At 50.8% G+C, this 14,910-nt stretch overlaps 1 protein-coding gene and 1 long non-coding RNA gene across 2 annotated transcripts in view; one reads left to right on the top strand and one right to left on the bottom strand.

The window, feature by feature from the left end:
* Window positions 1-14,910, top strand: part of LCT (lactase) — a gene marked incomplete in the record, with an annotated part of 262,995 nt that overhangs the window by 87,283 nt on the left and 160,802 nt on the right.
* On the bottom strand, window positions 3,864-14,510 carry LOC144889225 (uncharacterized). The gene is made up of 2 exons (XR_013621660.1): window positions 14,399-14,510; window positions 3,864-7,853 (listed from the first exon to the last, which is right to left on the bottom strand). It is a non-coding gene; the product is annotated as an uncharacterized LOC144889225 (long non-coding RNA).

The raw sequence follows: 14,910 nt of genomic DNA, 5'->3' as shown, positions 1-14,910 counted from the left end.
CTCGCTCGCACTCGGTTTCATACTCGCGCTCCGATGTGCCCTCTCGCACTCGCGCCACCACCAACTCACTCTCTGTGTCACACTCCGTACACTCTGCTTCGCACAGACCCTCCGACGTGCATTCTCGCTCGCACTCGGTTTCACACTCGCGCTCCGATATGCCCTCTCGCACTCGCGCCACCACCAACTCACTCTCCATGTCACACCCCGTACACCCCGACATGCATTCTCGCTCGCACTCGGTTTCACACTCGTGCTCCGATGTGCCCTCTCGCACTTGCACCACCACCAACTCACTCTCCGTGTCACACTTTCCACAACACCGAACCATTCGCATTTCCGCCCTTTCCAGCCTTCCTTGCACACACGCACACATCCTCCCACATGCAGCATACACCTTTCCCTTCAGCTTCGTCCTATGACTTCTATGTGAGAGTCATGTTATCATTAAATTTCATGCGACTTTCATAGCATCTCATTAACTGGTAAATCAATTGTTCCGAAAATTGTCTTTCATTCTCACTCCACTCCGTACTCCACTCCGTCACACTCCGTACACCCCGACGTGCATTCTCGCTCGCACTCGGTTTCACACTCGCGCTTTGTAACACGCTCATTCCCCGATGCACACTTGTTTCCACAAGCGCGCCATTTCCACTCACAGGGGACCCTTCACCAACGCCCGGATGCTTTCTCGATCCCAAGCGCGCGAAAATTCTTTCTGCGCCAAACATCCTCCTGCAAAATCTCCCCGCACAATATACAGCATGACTCACCTGGGGGATCCTTTTCTCCACGCGCACCTGCAAATCTTTATAAGGATTAGCAAGTACGGCATCAGGATGTGAATACGGACTTTGCACATAATCCATTCCTTCCTCCAATTCCCGGGCTACCTCCGTCGTCTTTTCAATTTCAACTATACCCATTATTTCTTTGTTTACCTCGACGACCGTTGGCTTTAATAAAATTCCCTCGACCTCAGCGGTCGCCGGCTGCCCCATACCCCGGGTTGCGATCTCTATACCCATCATTTTACCCGCGCTTTTCTCCGCTTCGCTCAACCAGCGCTTCTCGAGTCGCTTTACCTCATCGTGAACCCTTGGGACCTGCTCGCCGATCTGCTCCCAAGGTTCTCCCCCATTGCCAAATTGGTCCCCATCTTCCTTTTTGACTCTGCATTCATTTCTTTTAGTTCCTTAGTCATTTGAACACCCATGTCGTTAATTTCCCTGGTGGATATGAGCCCTGGGCATACATTTTGTTTTCCTCATTCCATTGGGTCAAAAATTTCGACAAATTTGCAAGAAATGGATCCCAGACCGTTGACAACGCGGGCTCGACTGCCGTGACCACGTGCGAGGCACCATTTTGTGCGCCTGAAACCTCGTGCGCGAGGTGCCATCTTGTGCACCTGCTACCCCCGCAACCACATCTTCATTGCTCTCCTCCTCCATTTCCCCCCTGTGGTCCTGGGTTACCCCGAACCCCTCTTCTAATTCCCCCACCGGCATCCGGTCGCCTTGATCATCCATGGCGCGATTTCGAATTTGGATGTTTTAAATAGAATTTTGTACCACTCGTAATTTTGAGTGCGTTACGCGCACTTCGGGTCAGAATCTCACTCCTGGCACCAATTTGTTACGGATCTCTCCGTCGGCCTTTTTCCCCTTATCAAGGGGGGATCAACCCCCTTGTCTTTGACTGACCGACGTGAGTCCTGAAGTTGCACAGCTACCCCCGAAGAGGCAGGTGCACAACCTCGTTCGTAACCGCGGACAGATGTTAATTGCCGAGCGGTCTAGCAACCGCGGCACGAACCATTAGCAGAGACTAACCCGATCCTGAACGTTGGCCAAGATCGCGCCACAGGTTTTCAATGAGGGAAATCACAAAATCGACGGATGTGAAGAAGAAGAAGACAGAAGTAGGAAATACAAATATAATTTATTACTACTATTTACAATTCAAAAGAAACCAAGGAGGAGGAAGGATAATAAAATAAAGGCAGAAAGAGGGACGGACCAGAAGGACACAGTACAACACTAGCTTAACTAAACGGTCTTACTTCACCCCAGGACAAGACAAAAGACAGACTACAAGCACACTTACACGGGGGATGAAGGCAGGAATGAAGGAATGGAAGGAGAGGAAGGTTCAGCTGGAGCAGAGGAATGGCTGGACGGACGAGGCGGGATCACAAGGCAGGGAGGATGCGGGTGGTTGGTATGATCGCGGCCTGAGTTGAGCAGCCGCCGACTCTCCTCAACCGTCTCTCGTACGGCGACGTTGCTTTGTGGCTGCAGCTGCCGTCACCGCTCAAGCTGCCATGGTCAAAACGGCAATGGTCTCCAAGCTCATTGGTTCGTGGGGGCTCCCTTGGTCATCCACTTCCTCAATCGTCTCAGGTGGGGGTGCGTCGCGTGCTTCCCAAAGACTCCTCTGCCGCATCCCCTCCAAAGGCTTGCGCGGGCGCTTTTATATCGCGCCTCGCTATCAACCCGCGTCACGCCCGTGCTGGTATCTCACCAGTCCTGATTGACGGGTGGGGGCTCGCTGGCTCCACCTTCCGATGACGATGGCGGAAACACGCCTTTCTTCTCCGAAATTACCTCGTGGCTAATGGTGGAGTGCAGTTGGCAATTGCTGACAAATGGGGAATTGGAAGGGAATCTACCTTATTTCAATTCGGTGCAATGCAGTGTCAATTAGTGGAAGACAGAGCCTTAAACTAATACACATAATAAGGAGATAACTACTGAAAAGGGAAATCTATGATTTGCTACGTGATTGTATATGGACTAACTAAGGGACGACCTTTGACCTTTACACACAACACGGAGGGTGATATTTACACACAAAAAAAACACAATTCTCAAATGCACAACAATATATATATATATATATATATATATATATATATATATATATATATATATATATATATATATATATATATATATAATTATATATATATATATATATATATAAGTATATATACATATATATACATATATATACATATATATATACATATATATATATATATACATATATATACATATATATACATATATATACATATATATACATATATACATCAAAGGTGGGCGGTCCGCTTCGAAAGTCCGCTTATCCGCTTATCCGCTGCAGCGGACTAACGTTTTCGAAGCGGATAAGCGAATCGGAACAACCCCCGGAAACCGAAGCGGATAAGCGTAAGCGGACTACCGAAAAATTAAAGCGCATCGCGATTCGCCAAATCAGCTGTTAGCCTGAGCCGTTACTCTAGAATTATGAATATTTATTTAAGTGAATAATAAGTGAAAACTGAATATTTTATTGGACGCTAGAGCGGCAATAACGTCAAGATGGAGAGATTTCTGACTCTCCAGCCCAGCGGCAGTGCCAGGGACAGGCACACGAGCGACGCAAACCAGCAGTCCCAGCACAGCGACATCCACAACCCGGCGGTCAACAACAACAACAACATTTTGAATAAATTTTATTTCAATAAAAATGTATATTTTTGATCTTAAAAGCTTTGTTTGTCTTTGTAGTAGTTAGAAATGGCTATTTAGGCTTAAAAAGCATTAAATTCCCTTTAGAAACGTCAAAAATCGCTTTAAAAACGTCGAAGTGCTTTTAAAAAATCGAATCGAAGCGGATAAGCGTATAAGCGGTAAGCGGACTAAGATTTTCGGCCGCTGAAGCGGATAAGCGAATCGGACTACACGGGCTGGCGGAGCGGATAAGCGGTAAGCGGACTTAAAATTTTCCGAATCACGCCCACCTTTAAATACATATATATGTGAAGAAGCAGCTCTTCGTTTGGAAAAGAAGTCCACAAATAGCCTGAAAAATGACGCAGCTTTTTATTAAAACCAACTTATACAGATCCGGAGGAGACAAGACATCTACAGCAAGAACCAGCTTCATGCCAAGTCAAGCCTTCCTGGAAACACATTGATTCTCATTCACTTATATATGAATACGATTATCAGAAAATCTCCGAGAGAACAAAGCGACTGGCGAGAGTCCCTCCCACCGTTATCCGCTGTCATTCGGGGGAGTCAGCCCTTCCTTATCATTCGGACCAAATGTTTCTCTGGGCTCCGAGAAAACAGAAATGTAACTCACAAAGAGAAGAGTGCATGCTTGGCCAAACAAACCCATATATTTTATGGGTTTGTTTACATGAGTAATTCAAAGCATGTTTATACAGAGTCATGCGTCGCTGTGATTAATACAAAATATATATGGTTAACGATAGGTTTATGTCTGCAATCTAAACATTCTACTAGCGTTACGCAAAATCACGCGCATGTGGGCGTGGTTTTACGACCGGCCTTATCTAGCCTCGAAAAAAGCACACGTATACAATTGTCCAGCATGACCTCATTTTAAACACAAACTGAAGCATGTTTATTGTAATTCAGGCGCCGCTATGATTATATGGAATATAATTAATGTTTTTCAAGTTTATATCTGCAATTCGAGCACTCCACTTGAAACTACACATTTCACGCGCGCATGAACGTCCGACATCCAGCGTCCGACATTCAGCAAAGTCGCAATGACCCACAATGCATTTGGGCACACATCCTCCGAGCAACCTCATACAGCACACCCGTGACTCGCGGCTCGCTCGGCTCTTGCCTGAACACACAATAACTCTACTCTAACTTCCACGGAGCCGCACGGCGGAAACGCAGGTTTGTACCACATTTTAATTAAACGAACATTGCCAGGATTCTCGGATAGACGTTAATTTCACAACACACATGACAAAAATCCGATTTAATTCAGAGATCGCCGATCGACCTGGCACAACCATCTCAACGCGACGACGCCACGCCGCCCCCCCCCCCCCATCCTGGCGCGCACCCTTGTGCCTCCACACGAATCCCAACACTCCCTGCACGCCGCTCTATTCGCGTTCACGGCGGGGTTTACCTCACGTTGGGACATGCAGTCGGCTGTCATAATATTGAGTTGTCAATAAAGAATCTACGACTTGACATTCCTTCCTCTTGTCTCGTCGAGACAAAGTATCTTAAGAGACAACGTGCCACATCGGGCTTTATTGAAAAATAATTGTGTAATGCGGGTATTGAAAAAATAATTGTAATGCGGGTATCTCCCAAGGGCATATCGTGCGCCCAAAGCGCCTCGCCTGGCGATTTGGCGAGCGTGTCGTGCGGTGCGTGCTTGGAACCTGAGGGCTCAGAACATGAAAGTCCATTAACGTTTCGGATCCACAACGAAGGTGTCTGGTCCAGATGAGGTTCTGCTCCGCCAGAGGGCCCGTCACCTCCCCTGCGGAACTTGCTCCCCCCACCCTTTGCAGACTCAGTCCTTGCAGATCTTCGAAGTTAATCAACGATCATGCCCATGAGGTCCCTCACGTGCTGCTGTTCTGGGGAATACATAGTATTGTCAGTATCTTGTGTCTCAATTTCCTGGTCAGGGTACAGAGCGTAAAAATCCGATTCACTTGAAGCATTTGAACTTAATACATATGAAGCAAAGAGAGGAACTTCCTTTATGTCAAAGTCTCCCATGGGCGCCTGGTCGGCTTGCGGGTCTAGGACATCCGCGTCGGGTCCCTCGACCGCCAGACCCAGTGTCGCAATCAGATCCATAGTTGGGTCGGAAGGGGGCGTGCAGCTGTCAGCTTGTAATACATAAGCAGCGTTAGCCAGTACACGCAAGGGGTTTATAGCACAAGTATCACAGTCATCACATACACCGTTACAGGCAGCAGCCAGTTCCCACATGGGATCCGCACAAGTATCACAGTCATTACAAAATTCAATGCAATTTTCTGGAGCGCCGGTCGCAACTGCCTTGTTGAAGGACCCGTTCAGGTCGACGGCCTCTGTGGTCAGAGCCATAGTCGTTGTCGGCGGCTTCTTCACTTTCCATCCTGTAAAATACTTTCTCATACAGAGGAGGACTAGAGATTTCATTAGTGCCCCCCAAATTACTACCCCGATTATCACAGCCAGTGCGGTCAATAACCACTTCACTATGGTGCCCGTCCATCCCTGGAACCAGTCAGTGAGCCAGCTAAATGTATAAGAATCTTCGCGCGCGATCCGATCGATCGTCAGGGCGTGGCTAGTTTCCCTTAGTCTCACTATTGCGGCTGACACTCCTTCAGATGGATCGGGTATGTAAGTGCAACATTTTCCCTCTATAATTCCGCATACCCCTCCTTTCTCTGCCAGGAGCATGTCCAAAGCCACCCGATTCTGCATCACCATTGTACGCATGTGAATTACCGTGTCCAATAGTATGTCATGAGCCGTAGCGGTGTCGTTTGCCACCTTTTCTAGGGTCAAAGCCAATTTGTCTATTCGGAAACTATCCATGACTGTGCCCGCTCCTGGGAAGAAGAAACCAAACACCTTTTCCCATAGACTCCCGTGTAGTTTAGTGGTTCCATCTTCGTTCATGACTGACCTCTTATAACGCCTGTCCAAGGACTTTGGGTCTAGCTCATCCAGTATCTCAACGTCAGGAAGGACTGAACCCAGATAACATGTGCCCCCCCAATTATTTGGTAAATAGGGGTAAGCCTTGTCGCCGCATATAAACATTGTCCCATGGGGTGGGACCAGGTGGGTGGATAAGCACTGGAGTCCCTTTACCACCCCATTAATCCTACTAACCCCCCTAGAGAATGTTATAGCCGTTATGTTGTGGTTGTGTTTATCTTGCAGTACTATTCGTAATGTAATCCCTGAGCTCCCTTGTCCCAGCTTCCCGGGGAGAGTGTAGGCGCATTCTGATTCTCCCATACGCAAGTGGCCGGAACCCTGGAGGCAGACCCTCCCTTTCTGTGGTTTGACCCAGACGGGGGCAGGCCTCTCGGCCACATGGGCAATCATTGACGGGCGATAATTAAATTGTCGATTGCAACTCTTGCCGTTGTCAACCCCTTCTCTTTCCAGCGTGGTGACTAAACATGGGGAATCGATAGGTTGTGAGCAGAGGTCATTGAGGGACAGAGGTAGCACTATCATGTGTATTCCTGTGGTGCCTGCTTGGGGAAAGCGCATGCACGACCAGCAGTGTGTCCTATTTTGAATTGTTGCCACCTCCCTGGCCACTTTCCAATATGTGTTTTCACCCTTCTTTGGGGCCTTATTCTGGGGTTGTGGCGTGAGTATGTATTCGATGCATGGTATGTAGTTCTTTTCGCCACCGGCCGCGCCAGGGGTCCAGACGCTGCACCGGACCTGCATGGTCATGTCTTTCCCTAGGCGTGTGCGTGTTTGTAGCTTAAAATCAGGGGTTCCCCATTGGTATCCTGGTTGGGCCAAGGTCTTAATGCTAGCTTGCCCGTCTTCCCGGAACTCTCGTTGCTTTTGTAGTACCATGCCAACGCGTCCAGGCCCTGCCGACAGTGCTAGCCAATTTATGTTCACCCAATTTGTGTGCAGGGCTTTCTGTTCGAAACATGGTAGTGATACTCTTTGTCCCCATGTTACGGTGAGGTGTCGGGTTTCGTTTTCGCATCTATTGGAATCGGAGTTTCCCCTAGCTGCTGTCGCTATCAATAGTATTGTACCTATGATTAGGCCCATCCTTACTGTGGTTGCTGTGGTGTAGTGTCTGGTGCTTGTATGGCCAACTTACAGTGCGTGGCGTGGATCCACGAAGTCTTGCCCTCGCAAAAGACTGCCGTTGGTGTAGTCAGCAACACCTGGACTGGTCCCTTCCACCTTGGTTCCAAGGCGTTCTTGCGGGTGAAGTGTTTTACGAGCACGTAATCGCCGGTCTGGAAGTCGTGGATGGCGTGGCTTGTTGGTTCAGGCAACGCCTCTCGTACCCGGGCGTGAATGCTGCGTGCCACGTTGGACAATCCTCTGCAAAACTTTAAAAGCATGTCATCCATCACAGGCAAGTCAAGTTTGGACATGTCCATCGGTGCCGAAACAGGCAAACTCATAGGTCGTCCCATTAATATCTCGTGGGGGGGGAAGGCCCGTGGTGCAGCCCGGGGTGGACCGGATACTCATTAACGCCAGCGGGAGTGCTTCCGGCCACTTCAAACCTGTGTCTGCACAGATCTTGGCTACCTTGAGTTTCAGCGTCCCATTGGTGCGTTCCACAAGTCCCGCTGATTGTGGGTGATAAGCGCAATGGAAAGATTGTTTCACGCCCAGTGCCTTTAGGATACCCTTAATCACCTCTCCCGTGAAGTGGCCCCCTTTGTCTGACGAAATTTTCTGAGGGATGCCGAATCTGCACATGAAATCCTGCACGAGGCGCTTGGCTACTGTCGGGGCGTCTGACTTAACGCATGGATAGGCCTCGACCCATTTTGTGAACATGTCCACGATTACCAGGAGATATCGGAACGACATACTTGGTTCCATGTTAATAAAATCGAACTGGACATGACAGAAGGGCCCGATTGGCCGAGGATGGCCCGCATTATGTGGGTGCCTAGGGGGTGCCCCCCTGTTGTGTTGTTGGCAAACCGCGCATGACCGGCACACCTCTGATGCGATTCGCGACAGTCCCGGTGCCGCCCAGGTATAGTTTATCTGTTCCATCACCCCCCTCTGGCACACATGGCCATTTTGATGTCCCATACGTGCCAGCCAAGGCAGCAGTTCCTTGGGTGCTATCGGTTTTCCGTGAAGGGTCCACATCGCATTTGGTCCGGGGCGTGTGGCCCCTCTTTTTACCCAGTCATTGTGTTCGGCTGCTGTTACTGCGTTTTGAAGTTTTATAACGTCCTCATTAGTTGGTGAGGCGGTGATGATGGTGCACCCAATTTGCGGGGAGGGGGTAGGTCCTGAGGTCGGTACGTTGGCAGTTTGCGTGTGTGCCCCCTTTGCTCGCGTTACCATCGGCATGTTCTGTCCTATTTGTTGGTTGGCCGCTTTTCCTGCCGCTGCGTCTGCTCTGGCGTTGCCTCGGGCGACGTCAGAGTCTGTCTTTTGGTGGCCGCGACATTTAATTACCGCGATAGCGCGGGGAAGCAAGATGCTTTGGAGTAGCCCTTCAACCAGTTCGCCGTTCTTTATGACCGAACCCGCGGATGTGAGAAAGCCTCGCATCTTCCAGATTGCCCCTTTGTCGTGAACTACCCCGTGCGCGTATGCTGAATCTGTATAAATGTTGACGGCCAGGTCCGCCGCCAAGCTGCATGCTCTAGTCAAGGCGCACAGCTCCGCCTGCTGGGCGGAAAATGTGGGCGGAAGGCGCCCACTTTCTACCGTCTCACTATCTGAACACACCGCGTATCCAGATAGCAAAGAGCCGTCCCATCCGCGTTTAGCCGACCCATCGACGTAGTACACACGATCGGGGTCGTTGAGGGGAACGTCCTTCAAGTCCGGACGTACCGTGGAGACTTGCTGTACTACATCGACACATATGTGGGGTTCGCCCTCCTCTGGGGTGGGCATCAGTGAGGCCGGGTTGAGTGTAGTGCAACGTTTAATGGTGACGTTGGCGGCCGTAATCAGTGCTGTTTCGTAATGCATTAATCTAGTGGTCGACAAATGTTGTGTTGTCCGCTGTAGTAACAGTGAAGTGACGCAGTGCGGTACCTGTAGCGTTACCGGGTGCCCCATCACAATGTCCGCTGTCCTTTCCACAGCGTACCTAGCCGCTGCCACGGCTTGCAGGCACACCGGAAACCCTTGCTCGACCGGTTCCAGCTTTTTACTAAAGTAGGCTACCGGTCGTTCCTTATCTCCATGAGTCTGTGTCAACACGGACTGAGCAAAACCCCTTATTGCATGAGTGTAAAGGGTGAATGGTTTCGCATAATCGGGGAGTCCTAAAGTCGGTGCCGTTACCAATGCCTTTTTCAGCCCCTCGAAACAGCGCATCAATTCGTCCGTCCAAACCAAGTAGTTTGGTTCTCCTACTCTAGTGGCTTCGTACAGCGGTTTAGCAAGTAGCGCGTAGTCAATTATCCAAGAGCGGCAGTAACCCGTCATACCTAGGAAGCGCAACATCTGTCGTTGCGTACTTGGCCGTGGCGATTCCATGATGGCGGTCACCCGTCCAACATGCAGTTCCCGCTTCCCGTGTGAAATGGCATGACCCAAATAGGTTACTACCTTCCGTACAAATTGGAGCTTTCTCCGTCCCACCTTGTGGCCCTTGGCCGCCAAGGCTCTTAGCAGGGCCATGGAGTCCACTTCACAGGCTTCCTTGGAAGGGGAACAAATCAACAAGTCGTCAATGTATTGCAACAACACCGAACCCCCTTTTAGTTCCACGTCTGCCAAATCGCGGTGCAACGCTCGGGAGAACAGGGTGGGGCTGTCGGAGAACCCTTGGGGTAACACCGTCCAGGTGAACTGGCGCCCCCTAAAGGTGAAGGCGAACAAGTATTGTGACTCGGGTGCGATGGGTACGGAGAAAAAGGCCGAGCATAAGTCAATGACGGTAAAATGTGTTGCGTCCGGTGGAATAGATGTCATAAGGCCTTCCGCGTTCGGTACCACTGGGTGTATGCCTTGTATGACCTTATTCACTTCCCTCAAATCCTGCACGAACCTCCATTTATCCTGCATTGGTTTCTTTACGGGCAAAATTGGTGTGTTGCATTGGCTGTTAGTTTCTACAATTATTTTCTGTTTTACCAAAGATTGAATCACTGGCTCTATGCCCGCATCGGCCTCGTGCCGCAATTTATATTGTCTCACGTTTGGGAGGGACATTCCTGGTTGGACCGGTATTACCAGAGGCTTGGCATCGCGAATTCGCCCGACATCGTTGTCGTGTTGGGACCACAAATCGGCCGGAACCTCCTCCAAGAGGTCATCGGACTCGCCCGGGCCCTGAGACACCGTTCGTACAACGTGGTTGCCCTTTGGGGGCAGGTCTGTCTCTTCAAATTTTCCTTCTATACTCTGCTCCTCAAGGGTGATCAAATACCCTTCGTCATTGTCGAGCATCGTCACTGTCCAGTGGTCCACTTCATAAATGGCGCTGCACGGAATTTCTCGCAAACGCCCCATCATCCATCCTATACTTTCCGCCGGCCATCCTTTGGCGGTGGTGAGGGTAACATGGGCGTCCACCCCTGCGGGGTACTGAGACAACGCCCGCTGTTCCGCGGTTAGGGTTACCTCGACGCCTATTCCCTCCCGTCCAACCCATATATTTGACAATATTAGGTCCGAATTCTTACCTATTGACCCCTTTATCTTTCCTCGGTACTCGTCGTCATCGCCCCTAGCATCGTAGTAGGCCGTGCAATGGGGAGGGTTGTCCTTTATGTCTGTTGTAATTTGGTGTACGTGCAGCCAATCTCGCAACCCGTCACTCTGGGAGCATACTGTGTCTAGGACGTGTGCCCAAGAGGCCAAAGCCCCCTTTTCCAGGCTCCACCAGTATGCGGTGGGGCCGGGCCGAGACAATGCCGTCATTAACAGATCGCGTTTGGATTCCGCGACATCTACAAAAACTCCCTGCTCCGTACATGAAATTTGGCAGCCTAAACGGCAAAGTAAATCCCGTCCCAACAAGTTAGTCGGGGCGGTGGTAGTCATCAAGAAAGCGTGTCTAGCCTCTAATGGGCCGCACACCACTCTTACCTCTTCTGAAATGGGAAGCGCTTGGGGCAAGCCTGAAACTCCCACTATCTGAACATCTCTATCAGTGGGGCGCAAAGATGGTAGCTGCCCTTCGTTAATAGTACTGTGAGTCGCGCCCGTATCTACGAGAAAATCTACCGGTTGCCCATCCACGTCTAGTGTCCAGGTCGGCTCCTCGGTTGGTGTCATAGTCAAGAGGGGGCATTCTACGGGCGGCCCGCCGGCGTCCCGTCAATAGGCTACTTGATTTCTCTGTGGCGGGTATCCCTGGCGGGGCCCCCGGCAATCACGTTTCCAATGTCCCATCCGTCCGCAACGGAAGCACGCCCCTTGTGGAGCGGTGGATGCGGGATGCCTGTTACTGTTGCGCTGACCCTGTTGCGTCGGACGCCTCGCAGGCTGTTGGTTCCGCTGTCCCCATTGTGGCGGCCCATTCCCGTTTGCTCCGCTTGGGGTCCAATAACTTGGGGGAGGCCCATCGATTTGGGGAGGGGGTCCCTGTGGATACCCGTTCTGGGGAGGGGGCGTTTGTACTGCCCAGGTCTGTGGAGGGGGTGGTTGCATGGCCCAGCTCTGCGGCGGTGGAGGGGGCCCCTGCATGTTCCAGTTTTGGGGAGGGGGCCCTTGTGGGTTCCAATTTTGGGGAGGGGGCCCTTGTGGGTTCCAATTTTGGGGAGGGGGCCCTTGTGGGTTCCAATTTTGGGGAGGGGGCCCTTGTGTCCGCATGTCGACTCGTCCATTGTCGTTGTCATCAGCGTCATTTTCGTTTTCGTCGTCGCGCCCCCACTCTTCGTTGGGCTCTAACCTGGTGTCCCGATTCTGGGCCCGTCCTTGGCCTTGATTTCCCTTCTTATTTTGGTTGAGTCGGTCCCGTTTCTCCTGGACGAGCATTTGCAACATGTCGTCCTTAACATCGGCCTTCTTCTCGTCGCCCTCGCCACATTGTTCGGCCGCTTCGACTAGTTGGTCGGTTGGGGTGTTTCTCCATCCTATCATAGCCGTTTGAATGCGCTTCTTAACTGTCGGTCTCATTCCTTCTACAAAAAAGTTGTTCACTACAGCGTGAGGGAGATCTTGTGCCCGCACCTGGCCCAGTCCTCCCCACCTTAACACTGCTCGTTCTACCCTCTCTTTCCAATCGAGGGCTGCCTCGCCATGCTTCTGTTTTAGGCCGTATATTTTATTCCAATCTGGCCCCGCGGCTGGCATCAGTGCGGTATGTACCCCGGCCAACAATAAGTCGACCAGGGCCTCCCAATCGGCGAGGGTCTGGGCCGCGGTTTGGGCCGGGGGCGGTGCTACATTTGGCCAGCGTGCGTGTACTTTGGCCTGGTCCCACACCCGCGCGGGCAATACAGCCTTCCCCATGTGGCAGACGTCCCGCCAATCTGCGCCTGTATTTTGTATCCACAACCGCATAAATTCCGGTATCTGACCGGGATGTTCAGCCAGCAGGGTTCTCACCCGCTCCTGCATAGACGCCAAATCTGATTCCCTCCAGGGTATCCTGATGTTAATGGGTGCCCCCCTGTTCAGTCCTATTGTTTTTAAAGGACACATCCCAATTGCAGGTTGTGGGTTCTCTGATTCCGTGCACCCTTCCAATGAGGGGTACAGTTCTCCTGGCCCCTCTGGGGCCGTGAACCCGCTGTCCGCCCCATTAATTTCTTGTCCTCTAAAAGGATTGCCCGGGCTAAGGTGAACCTGAGGGGCGGCTGGTCTAGTTTTATGGGGGTCTAACCCCTGGGGGAACAGGGGCGGGGGTGGGAGAGGTGGCGCCTGTAGCCCTGGGACAGGGCTCAGGGCTTGGGGGGGTAGAGGCATGGTGGCTACCTCCCCTGTCGCGGGGTCTTGGTCCGGATTATGGACGAGCGGCATTAGCCGCTGATTTGCTTGCTTAACTACCTCCTTAATTGTTTTGTCCTGCTGAACCCTGTCTGCTTGTTTCTTTTGGCCCTGAAGCTTCAGTACTTCCCCTGCCAAGCTAGCCTGTCTTGAGGCTGCCAGTCGCTTCATTCCTTCCTTTTCCCACCAGCCATACACTTTCCAGTAATCGGGTGGGAAGTGTTTCCTTTCCCTTTCTAGCTTATCCAAAGCTCCGTACAACACTTCCAACTTGTCAAGTGCAAACGATCCCTCCTCTGGCCAGGGATTATTTAAATCTTTAGTTAACACAGCCCAGTCCTTTAATGGTCTTACCGCGGCAAAATGATGCCTCTTAAACATGAAAGATGCCGGGGTTCCCTTAAGGGGTTCCCTTTCTTTCGTTAGCTTGCTTCCCATCTTATTGCTCTGGGCTGATCCTTCCTGGAAAGTTCTCGGCCTGGCTCAACCTTTACGGCTGTCCGACCTCACTTTTCCCTTTCCCTAGTTAACTTATAACGTTACCCTTACTGAACGTTATCTTTACCGATATCCTGCGCAAATCCTTTTACTGGCCTTGTTCTTTATGGCCCTCTTAAGTTAGCCACAGCCCTTCATTCCCTGGCATGCAATGGCATACCCCATCTTGTCTCTGGGCTGTTCCTTCCTGGAAAGTTCTCGGCCTGGCTCAACCTTTACGGCTGTCCGACCTCACTTTCCCCTCCTGGTGCTAACTGTAACTTTAAGCTTACTGTTAAGTCCTTACTGGTATCCTTAATTGTTTATCCTGGCTTTAACAAAACCACGTCATTCTGAGGCCTAAAATGAGCCTTTACTTACAATTTCTGTTCGAGTGCAGGCAGCGCGGATGACAGGGAAGCGGACTGAAAATTCCGTTCGAGGAAGCAAGGTACAAATTTGGAAAGATAGCCCTCTGGTATAAAACAATTGCTCACCTTAATCAAATTAGAGTGCCAGCGTCCCGGCCTCGGGCAGCCTTCCTCCTGTCGCCCGGGTTCCGCTTCCCGTCCTCCGCGTCTGTTGACACCCCACTCCTGGTACCATCTGTGAAGAAGCAGCTCTTCGTTTGGAAAAGAAGTCCACAAATAGCCTGAAAAATGACGCAGCTTTTTATTAAAACCAACTTATACAGATCCGGAGGAGACAAGACATCTACAACAAGAACCAGCTTCATGCCAAGTCAAGCCTTCCTGGAAACACATTGATTCTCATTCACTTATATATGAATACGATTATCAGAAAATCTCCGAGAGAACAAAGCGACTGGCGAGAGTCCCTCCCACCGTTATCCGCTGTCATTCGGGGGAGTCAGCCCTTCCTTATCATTCGGACCAAATGTTTCTCTGGGCTCCGAGAAAACAGAAATGTAACTCACAAAGAGAAGAGTGCATGCTTGGCCAAACAAACCCATATATTTTATGGGTTTGTTTACATGAGTAATTCAAAG

The sequence above is a fragment of the Myxine glutinosa genome, chromosome 1 (assembly GCF_964187855.1).
Source record: "Myxine glutinosa chromosome 1, kmMyxGlut1.1, whole genome shotgun sequence".
In the NCBI taxonomy this organism is placed as follows: domain Eukaryota; kingdom Metazoa; phylum Chordata; class Myxini; order Myxiniformes; family Myxinidae; genus Myxine; species Myxine glutinosa.
The sequence above is the reverse complement of the archived record's forward strand: the minus strand, read 5'-3'. Positions and strand labels throughout refer to the sequence as shown.